The sequence below is a fragment of the Balaenoptera physalus genome (genome assembly GCF_965194825.1).
Source record: "Balaenoptera physalus genome assembly, chromosome: 9".
NCBI classification, from domain to species: domain Eukaryota; kingdom Metazoa; phylum Chordata; class Mammalia; order Artiodactyla; family Balaenopteridae; genus Balaenoptera; species Balaenoptera physalus.
The window spans coordinates 44771624-44783404 of record NC_138888.1 but is presented as its reverse complement, the minus strand read 5'-3'; positions in this window follow the sequence as shown (position 1 = coordinate 44783404).

The window sequence follows — 11781 nt, the reverse complement described above, 5'->3', positions numbered from 1 at the left end:
ATGAGGAAAGTCTACTTAGAGCTTAAGAAGGAATATTGTGCAGAGCTACAGCCAGTCATACTGGGACTGACTCATCTGAATTCCTTTAAAGTTAGGGAGATGTGGTCTGTATGCAGCTGCTGCTGACCAACAGTCCCGGTTTACCAAGGACTGAGGATCTCCTGGCACAAAATACTATCTGTGTTAAAACTGGGGCGGTCTCAGGCAAATCCATATAATTAATGAGCTTACCTCTCGGTAATGAAATATGCTGGTTCTTCTTTGCTTATTTTATGTGACGAAGTGAATTTAACCAGTTGCTTTATTTCTGCAAGTAATCAGATATATAAGGGGCAAAATTAAATTTGAGGAACAATTTTAAAGTATTTTTTAAAATACTCTTTTATTGCATTATGGTCAGATTTTCATAGCAAAACTTCATATGTAGTGTTCAAATTGCCATGGGGACCATCAGTAGGCATAAAAAGCCATATTGAAAACTTGTCTTAAGATTCTTTCCTTGTATGAGAGTCAGACTGGAGAGGTCTAAGTCCCCTTGTCCCATCCCAAGGCCTCTTCTCATCTGTAGCTCTCCGCAGTCTTACCTCAGAGCTCTATTCAGGGACAAAGGAAAGTTCCTACTCTTCTCCAGGATACAAGAGAATCTGAGCTGCTGCCCTGTTTCATCTGCAATGGCTCCTCCCTGCCGTGACTTGCTAGGTGAGGTCTTCTCTGGTTACAACCCGGGAAGCAAGGAACACTCACTGCACTGGGGTGCCCCCATCATCCTCTCCCTCGTGAGTGCTCCGCCAGAAGGGAAGGAGCAGAGATTCGGCTCATTTCAACCACCCACGGGGGGGCTCTGCTCTCACCAAGGCCCCTCTGCTTCTCTTCTTCCACCTGCTTGCTGAACTCTTCTCTTCTTTTGAGAGAAAAACTGGCTGTTACATCATCATCCATTCATTTCTCTGCTTTGGATGGAACAGACTGCTAGGTCACAAGGTTTTTGTTGCTTCTATGGCTACTTACTACCTATGTGACTATGAGCAAGTTTGAGTTTTGTTTTTGTTTTTTTAATCTTGTGATGCCCAGTTCCTCATCTGTAAAAATGAGGATAATTATAGTATCTACACCATATGGATCATTGTGAAGATTAAATGAGATAATAGATGTAAAATGCTTATAAAATTTTTGACACAAAGCCCTCAATAAAAGATAGTTAATTATATTATTTATCTTCTTGTGATTGTTTAAATCCAAGCTTTAGAATTATGAAACTAATAGCTACGCTTTTCTTCTCACCTCTTACCTCATTCAGATTTGTAATTTGATCCTTGTAGTAGGTTCACAGTGCTATTTCAATATGATTTTTCTGTAAGTTATGGTCTCCTCTCCTCTGATTTAAACTGTAATTACCCCTTAACTTCTTTCCTGATTATTGTACTTATTTATACATTCCCTTACTCATTAAACAAACATTTTTTGACTACTTCCTATATTCCAGGGACTGTGCTGGCACTGGAGAAAGCCTGTGCTTCTTTCTTTCAAAGAAGATGGAGAATCACCTTCACTTGGTCATAGATCTTGATGCAAATCCTGCCTATGACCAGATTCCTTCGTTTGTTCTGACCCTGCCAGATCAACTCATGCTCTTACAGCAGTTACACAAAGCTGGACACTGACATGTCTTACAAGACAATGTACATTGGAGAATGAAAACTGGAGGAGATGGCTATTTGACCCTGGAGTAGACTATCCCATCTTCTGGACACCCTCAATATCTTCCAACAGTTATGAGCATGGCATCCAAGGATTTGTTAGACAGACGTATTTAACTTGTTGGCTACCATTATTGTTTATTCCCAAGATCAAAGACAATAGAACACTCCCATAGGGACAGTCTTGTGCTGCTTCTAATGCCTCTTGACCAATCTGGAAAAATGAGTCTAACCAGGCTGGAATCCAGTTATTAGATATAGGAGGACTCATAAGAGGTTGGGATGGACACACAGACTCCTAAAAACAAATGTTGGTGAGGAATTTTTATGGTTCCAGGCTTTGTACTAGGTTTTTTTTTTTTTAACGTATTTTGTCTCTTGAGTTAGTTTGGACTGGGTCCTTAGTTTATTTTGTCTGATATGCTGTAGTCTCCCCTGCTTTCTCTTTTTTTTCTTTTAGCCATGCGTGTGGCTTGCGGGATCAAACCCATGCCCACTGCAGTGGAAGCCCGAACCACCGGACCACCAGGGAATGCCCTGTGTTATGTATTTTAATACACACAACACCCCATGTGAAATAAATGCCTTATTTAGTTAAACTTTCAAAACTGTGATGTACAGCAAACATACCGAAAAGTGCATAAAACTTAAACTTGCAGTTTAATGAACTGTTGGAAAATAACACTTATGTAACCCCTACTGAGACGGCCTTGCTCACTTGTCATGTAGGTCACTGACTATAGGCTGGGATGGCTGGAGTGACTAAGATAATGTCTCATCATCCAGCAGGGTGGCCCAGACTTATTGAAATGGCAGTAGCAGGGTTCCCCAAGAGTATGGAATCCCTCAAGGCCTCTTGTGACTCAGGCACAGAACTGAAAAAATGTCTTCCACTGCACACCGTTGGCTGAAGCAAGTCACAGGCCTAGACCAAATTCATGGAGTAGAGAAGGAGACCCTATTCCGTATGGGAGGGTTTGCAGAGTCATATTGCAAGGGGCATAGATACAAGGAAAAGAAGAATTATGGTTGTTTTTGAAATCTACCACAACCAGTGTTGTGATTTTTTTTTTAAGAGGTGAAAACACAATATAGGAATTAAGGATGTATCAACTAAGTGATTATAATGATTCTCCACGAATAGTCAGCTTGGCAAAAAGAAGCGAGAACATAATGGCAGCGAAGGACAGTGAAGAGGAGATAGGAATCATTGGATTGTAGATATCAGTGGACTCAAGGATTGTTGGAGCTGGAAACTTGAAGACATGAGCTGGAAAATAGAAGCGGGTAGTAAGAGAGTGGGATGCTTGTTTTTGAGATTATAAAGAAGGTGGGAGTGGGCGACTGAAGTGGTGTGAGTGACAAGATCATTATAGAAGAGAAGTTAAAGGAATTGAGAGGCTAGGGTATTGGAAACACTCAAAATTAAGAGAGAAGAGGAGATGGAAAAAATTACAATGAGCTAAGAACTAAAACCTTCAGGAATGGGAAATATGAAGGCAGGGACTGAGGTAGGTTGATAAATATATATATATTAAAATATACATATATATTTAAATATTAAAAATATATAATATTTACATTTGTGTATATTGGAATAGGTCTGTCTGCAAGGACATTTATTCAACTTACAGCAGTTATTTCTAGGAAGATAAATTATAACTTGTTGAGTAATGATGAAAGACAATTTTCACTTTCATTCTATTTGCTTCATTTTTGTTTACAACACACATGTATTATGCATAAATAACTATAGTGAAATAGAGCTTTAAAAAAAGAAGTGGCTGACTTCTTGTCACACAGATCTGGATTTGAATTTCATCTGTAAAATGAATATGCTCTTACCTACCTCTATGCTGTGATGATCAAGTGAGGTCATTACTTAATGTTCTTAACACAATGACTGGAGCATGGAAGAAGCTCAATATTGTTTGCTATTCCTCCACTCATTGACAAGCCCCCCTACCCACGTGCAAGTGCATTGTGTGAGTGTGTGCACGCCCATACACCACAGAGAGAGAGAGAGAGAGGACAGAGGTCATGTGTGTACCCAGACACTCTGTAGCACTTGTGTACTCTCCTTGGAGTGCTGTCATATTTGGGGGCAAAAAGAAAAAAAAGAAAAAAAGGAAAAAATGGACATATTGTTTATATTGCTTACCTGGCTAATTTCCAGAAGAAACTAATAATAATAAATTATGCATATATTGACACTTCCACTGCAAGCCAAAAGCAGAATTTATTCAACCATTCTCATTAAGTACTGTTTGCATGTCCAAATGACATTTTTAAAATACAGCTTTAAGAACAAGAATAAATTACAGTGCATAAAAAAAATGCTGTTTTCCAAGGGTCAACAGTTCTAATGAAGAGTTTAATAGGCAGTATTATCTTAATATAGGCAGCATCTATTAATAGAAACTAGAAAAATTCTGTCAACCTCACAATAAAATATATAAACCAAAGTTTTTTAAATGAGTATTTTTCTACATGATGCACCGTTAAAAAGTGTGACTGGGGAAGTTAATTCTTAGGTTCCCAAAATGTTAGCATAGGCTATTTTTACCCTGTGATAATTTATACAGCCTGCATGAGAGCTCTTATGAAGACAGTGAAGAGTCTACCAAAGGTCAAATGAAAAATTAGTGCCTGATAGACTTATACTAGTATTTGACAGGACTAAAAATTAATGGTTGTCAGAACACTGCCTGAAAGTGTGGCTCCAAGAGATTAAAATCTTTATTATAAATCTGTGAAATCCTGATTTATTGATTACTGAGAACATGGATTTAGAGTGTCAGTGAAATATAGTGTCTCCTGCCTCCAAGTAAAAGCTTCCTTGAACCCATTCAACAATTCACAATGGATGAAAATGGAAATTAGGAAATGGAAATTCATACATTCATTCAATGGGCATTATGTGCCAGGCTGTGTGCTACGGACTGAGATACAAAGATGCACAAGACACAGGTCCCACTCTGAAATAACTTACAGCTGGTAGAGAAGCCTGACACAAAAACAGGTAATAATAAAACAACCCTAAAGAAAAAATACTTAATGTACTTAACAGTAATGGGGAACGTGTACCTTACAGAAGTGGGAGGATTTCCTATTACTCACCTCCATTTCTAACTAGTGCTCCTATTATGAGGCAGAACTAGCTAATGTGGTCAAAATGAGTAGAGCTTTTCTTTATGCTAACAAAAATGGTGAAAGGATTAAGAAGCAGCAACCACAGAACGACCACAGAATTGCTCATTGTACCTCCCATCCCAGATCCTGACAAGCCCAGACACGTTTTTAAAGGACTGTAAGCCACTTGTGAGTGGGAATTGTGGTGATGGAGAAGGGGACAGGTGTGGCCTGGAAACCCACCTTAGCCAACCAGATGTGTTTGTGATTGTGTTTCCACAAATCCCGATACCAGTTTCTGTGGGTAGGTAGGCATGAAGAATAGAGCAAAGAGGTTAAAAGCAACTCAAAAACAAAGATAGGGGAGATAATACATGATTTACTTTTTGCTTCCTGCCTAACAAGTCTTTTGACTACTAAACTGATTTTGCTTTAAGATCCAGAAATTTAGAAATCTAAGCAACAGTCCTTCTTTGTTTATCTCTTTTATTTTTGTTTATAACAAGTCAATTTATATAGAAATATGTTAGAGAAAACTAATAAAGCAGATTACTATATTAAAGTCTTTCATGATGGCAGATACCTCATGGTGCATCTCCAATATTTTCAAATGGTATTTATAGCTTCATGTGTAAAGTTGGTTTCTTTAGATGGCGTACTCGGATCTTGCTTTTTGAACAAACCTGATAACCTCTGACTTTTAATTGCACTTTAGATAATTTACATTTAATATAATTATCATTATGCCTGTGTTTAAATCTACCATATTGTTACTTGCTTTCTATTGCTCCCAACTGTTCAGCATTCCTTTTATTTTTTTCTCTTTTTCTGCCTTCTTTTGTATTAATTGAATGCTTTTTAAGAATCCATTTTAGAGGAATAGTGGTTGGAATGTTTAGCTGAAACACAGGAGTGGGTCAAATTATGGAAAAGTGTATCAGTACCATTACCCAGTTACCCTGTTACCTGAGGTTTTTCTGGGATAGAGATCTTAGGACGGATGTCTAGAATTGGATTAAAGATGTCAACACATATAAACCATTTCTAAGACTCTTGATACTCATTTGTATACTGCTTTTCAAAAGGGTTGGTGTGGAATATTTTTGTTACGAGGTGTTTACGAAAAAACATTGGTAGAGAAGGGTGGATGAGCAATAAAATAATCAATTTTGAAGGTTGTTTTTTAAAATAATAAATAGATACCATTATTAAAAAAAAAAAACTTTCAAATATCTGATTCTACAGATGAGGAAACCGGGGCAAAGTAAAGAATCAAACTATATTAAGTTATGAGAGGTGTTGTTACTCATTTAATGAAACTTTTTGTACATCTTAAAAAATGCATGATTGGAAGGAGATAAAAGGTCAAAAATGAAAATATACAGATAAGATGCATTCAGTATTTGTCATGAAAGTAAACGTCCTGCTTAAGAGGTTTGGAGACAAAGAAGTTATGGATTCATGCCTGAGCCATGGGGAACTCCACATTGACTGGATCACACTTCATAAGGGGTTTCTGAGATATGTTCATATTTGGATGCCTTTGAAGAATCGAAACTTTTACTCACCTAAGTACTTGAAAGGCATTCTGCATCTTATCTGACAATGTGAGTCCCAGGGAAACAGGAGGGAGAGCATGAGAGCGAGCCATTTGTATGGGTCCCTGAGAAAGGGGCCCTACATTCTGTCCCACTGCAAGGTTAAATCCCCTGTATGGAAGGCAACAGAACCTTCCACATGAGCTTGAGAGTCCCAAAGAGAGAATCGAGTCTTAATTCTCATTTGAAACTCTGAGAGAAAAAAAGCTTTGCAGAATGTCCTATGACAGTACAGGACAATCACTAGAATAGGAATGGTGGGTCACAACTAGGTAGAAAAAGGGTCTGAGGTAGCCAGACTCCACCATAACGAAACCAAAAGTCTCCTGTGAAAGTTTCCTGGAACTGCTCAAGAGAGGAACAGAGGTTGGCTGAGTGTGGAATGGTTTCATGGTTTGGGTGAAACTAAACATTTTCCTGATGACACTGTAACTAGAGGTGTTTCAGAGTTTATGCAGCAGGGATGGTTGCTGATGGTGTGGCCAGTGTGACCAGAGGCAACCAAAGACTGACAGGGATGGTCTAGCTGAGGAAAAGCAGTTGTATGGATGCTATTAACCAAGGACCTAAAGTCTCTTCCCAGACTCCTTGACAACATGTTAGCCCTTCTACAATGTAGAACCTTCACACCCCAGAAAGACAGCCAAGGCAAAGGGAAGTATTGTGAAGTGACAGCCAATTAAAGAGAAACTGAGTTCAAATCATAACTAGCTGAGTTCATCTTGAGTTTATCCGTATTTTTTTCTGACTTAACTTCATATAAATCAAAACGCTCCATAATATACTGATAAAGTTAATTATTTGACCCTAAGCCAAAACTCAACATTTGTCCCAATTAAATTTCAATCCATTGCTACATTGTTTGAGATCTTTTTGAATCACAATTTTGCCATTTGGTATTTTAGCTCTCTCTCCAAGAGGAGCTCATTTCACATTTTAAACATTTTGGGTTTTTATTCACACACACCTTAATAAGAAGTTTCCTACCAAAGGACTTCATCCCATCACATTTTCCCTCTCCACCATCAAAAATAAATAGACTCACAAAAAAACCGCACACTAAAATTTCTAAGTAGGCTTCTCTTCTTGTGGCAAGAGCAGAAATGGAGAGTAGAAAATGATGTATTTTTTTATTAAAAAATTAAAAAATTGTAAGGTTACTAAAGAAATCAAATGAAATATATTCCTAATGCAGAACTACTGCCATCTTAAGGCCACAGCCCAGTATTATAAATCAGCTTTGGGTTCTATTTAGCTAAATGGCTTAGAGAGATTAATTTTTAGGCATTTGTACATTTTATCATTTTTTTAAAGTACTAAATAGTCTTTATTATTCCCCCTTAAACAAATTATATGACCCAGAGAAGACGTGTAGATTGGCTTATATTATATAAAAGGTTGAACATTATGTTTACTTTGGGGTATTTAGAAAAGCACATTTGAAACTAATGAAAGATTAAACAATCAGGCCATTTCCCCCCCTCCACCCCCCCCACCCCCGCCAAAATGTTTGGTAAATAACATTTACAATGTAGATGTTAAAATACGGTATTATAAATCCACAAAATATCACTTAGTGAGTTATTTTAGTGTCTAGAACTTAAGCTAGCTGATCACAAAGTTATTATTTAGGTAAATAACAAGTTAAGTAAAAGCCAAACCTAAGGTTAAAGTTCCTAAATTATAGTATTATCTTTATTAAAATGTTGGTCAGTTATAATGATGAAATTCAATTCTAGAAAATCAGCAATAAAAATCATAACTTCTTATTTCTGAGCTTTTCAAAATTATTTTATAACTTCCTAACTATAAGAAAAAAATGTATACATACAAGGAGTACTAAAGAAACCCTAAAACTTCACAGCATGATATTGATATTACACACAAAAGTACGAAGATTTTAAAAACTAACAAATAAGCAAAAGACTTAAGCAAAGATCTTTCAAACAACACATATTATTTGCTACATTGGACACAACAACATCTATATGTTAGTCTGCTGAGGCTGCCTTAACAGAGTACCACAGACTGAGAGGCTTAAATAACAGGAAATTATTTTCTCACAGTTCTGAAAGCTGGAAGACCAAGATCAAGGTGCAGCGGTCAGAATGGCCATCATCAAAAAATCTACAAACAGTAAATGCTGGAGAGGGTGTGGAAAAAAGGGAACCCTCCTGCACTGCTGGTGGGAATGTAAATTGATACAGCCACTATGGAGAGCAGTAAGGAGGTTCCTTAAAAAACTAAAAATAGAACTACCATATGACCCAGCAATCCCACTACTGGGCATATACCCTGAGAAAACCATAATTCAAAAAGAGTCATGTACCACGATGTTCATTGCAGCTCTATATACCATAGCCAGGACATGGAAGCAACCTAAGTGTCCATCGACAGATGAATGGATAAAGAAGATGTGGCACATATATACAATGGACTATTACTCAGCCATAAAAAGGAACAAAATTGAGCTATTTGTAGTGAGGTGGATGGACCTATAGTCTGTCGTACAGAGTGAAGTAAGTCAGAAAGAGAAAAACAAATACTGTATGCTAACACAGATATATGGAATCTAAAAGAAAAAAACGGTTCTGACAAACCTAGGGGCAGGACAGGAATAAAGACACAGACATAGCGAATGGACTTGAGGTCACGGGGAGGGGGAAGGGTAAGCTGGGACAAAGTGAGAGAGTGGCATTGATATATATACACTACCAAATGTAAAGTAGCTAGTGGGAAGCAGCTGCATAGCAGAGGGAGATCAGCTTGGTGCTCTGTGACTACCTAGAGGGGTGGGATAGGGAGGGTGGTGGGGAGATGCAAGAGGGAGGGGATATGGGGTTATATGTATACATATAGCTGATTCACTTTGTTATACAGCAGAAACTAACAAAACATTGTAAAGCAATTATACACCAATAAAGATGTTTAAAAAAAAAAAAAGCAAATCAACTTAGGTATAAAATAAGCTCCAAGGATGTATTGTACAACACGGGGAATATAAACAATATTTTATAATAACTATAAATGGAGTATAACCTTTAAAAATTGTGAATCACTATATTGTTCACCTGTAACTTATATAAGATTGTACATCTGCTATACTTCAATTAAAAAAAAGAATAAAAAAAAGAATTTGAAAGCTGTTGCAACAAAAAAATAAGCCTAATTAAATTCTGGGAAAATAAATAAAAGAAAAAAAAACCCCAAAAAACAAATACCATATGCTAACGCATATATATGGAATTTAAAAAAGGGGTAATGATGAACCTAGTGGCAGGGCAGGAATAAAGACGCAGACGTAGAGAAAGGACTTGAGGGGGGGTGGGGGAGGGGAGGGGGGAGGGGAGGGAGGCTGGGATGAAGTGAGAGGGTAGCATTGACATATGTGCACTACTGGGTGTAGGGTGGGAGGCTGCTGCGTGATGCCGTGGGGATCAGCTCGGTGCTTTATGAGGACCCAGAGGGATGGGGTGGGTAGGGTGTGGGGGTCGGGGGGTCAGGGATGTGAGGATGTATGTATGCGTGTGGCTGATTCACTTTGTTGTGCAGTAGAAACTGACGCAGTGTTGTGGAGCATTTATACTCCAATAGAGATGTGGAAAAAAAAAGAAAAGATGAAGGTGTAGGTAGGGCTGGTTTCCGGTGAAACCACTCCTCTTGCTTGCAGGCTGAACCTTCTTCATGTCCTCACGTGGCCTTCCTTTTGTGTATGTGCATCCCTTGTGTCTTTTCCTCCTCTTATAATCACACCAGCCATATTGATAGGTCCCCACTATCATGACCTTATTTAACCATACTTACCTCCTTAAGTCCATATACCCAAATGTAGTCACATTGGGGCTTAGGGCTTCAACATATGAACTTTGGGGGACACAATTCAGTCCCTAACACTGGCATATTTTATATATCACTCAAAGAAACAGAAATTAATTGGAATCTGAGTAGAACATTGAACTTTTGGTTGACAATAGAAGAGGTGTGATATACCACTACATTTGATAAAAGTTTAATGTACAGAAAAAGAGAAAATATCTTCATTTGAAAATAAGCCTGTGAAACAAAGCAAATGTCTGTATTTAAGTTCAGGGTTATGTAAGGAGTGAAGGGAAAGAGGGAAACCATCCCACGTGTTCTTAGAGGAATTAGACTGAGCTTTGAGGTTAGTGGCCAAGAAATGCGAGTGGAGCTCCAGGAGGAGTGGCAGATCTTTCAGGATGATGGGATCCGATTATTTTCTAAACCCTCCTACAAAGTGTAAATGTTGTAGGCTGTCTAGCACAAGACCGTGAGGAATATAAGATGTATAACAGTTGTTTCTCAGCAGAGATACAACTGTGGTTAAGCATGTTCAGGTCTAAGGGCCAACACTCCAGTCCAAGGGACACTTACACCATGAAAAAACCATCCTTTCATACTCTTCCTTCTAGCAATGAGTGCACTTGTACATTTACATTACTAAGGTAAGTCCCTAAAGTACCTAATCCCACAATAAAACAAGATATCCTCCAAGGAGACTTATGGCCTTCAACGTGTAGTCTACCTGAAAGTTTGACCTTGGCAGGCACTCTACTGCAGGGGCCAAAGAGGAATGCTAAGGTCAGTTCTATGGCCAATAGACTCACAAAAGGGAAATAGGTACAAGCTATGATACAATCCAGCTTTTGTCTTTTTTGATTCACAGACATGAAAGACATGGTTGTTGGGCTCTAATCAGTGAACAGCTCAATCTTATTTTTTTTAATAATTTTTTTTTTTTTTGGTTCCGTTGGGTCTTCGTTGCTGCGTGTGGGCTTTCTCTAGTTGCGGCGAGCAGGGGCTACTTTTCGTTGCGGTGAGGGGGTTTCTCATTGCAGTGGCTTCTCTTGTTGTGGAGCATGGGCTCTAGGGCACTGGGCCTTCAGTAGTTGTGGCGCCCGGGCTTCAGTAGTTGTGGTGCGCGGGCTTAGCTGCTCTGTGGCACATGGGATCTTCCCAGACTAGGGATCGAACCCGTGTCCCCTGCATTGGCAGGTGGATTCTTAACCACTGGGCCATCAGGGAACTCCCCACTCAATCTTCTTGAGGATTCTTTCCTGTTCTTCTTCCAGAGAGATTTGTTTGGGGCTTTTACAAGTCATAATGGAACAAGTTATCAATTTATTCAAATGGGTCCACTAGGTATAATAAGTGTCCTACTAGATTGAACTATTTATTGTACTAAATCAATTCCTTGGTTGGTCTATTAGCCCCACAAGTGTTAATATTTGTAAGGGTTAAATGTAATTCTCAACCAATTATATTTTCATTATGTCATGACTATTGATTTTTTTCTATTGGGTAAAGTGTTCCTTTAAATTTAAAACAGAAGCAGT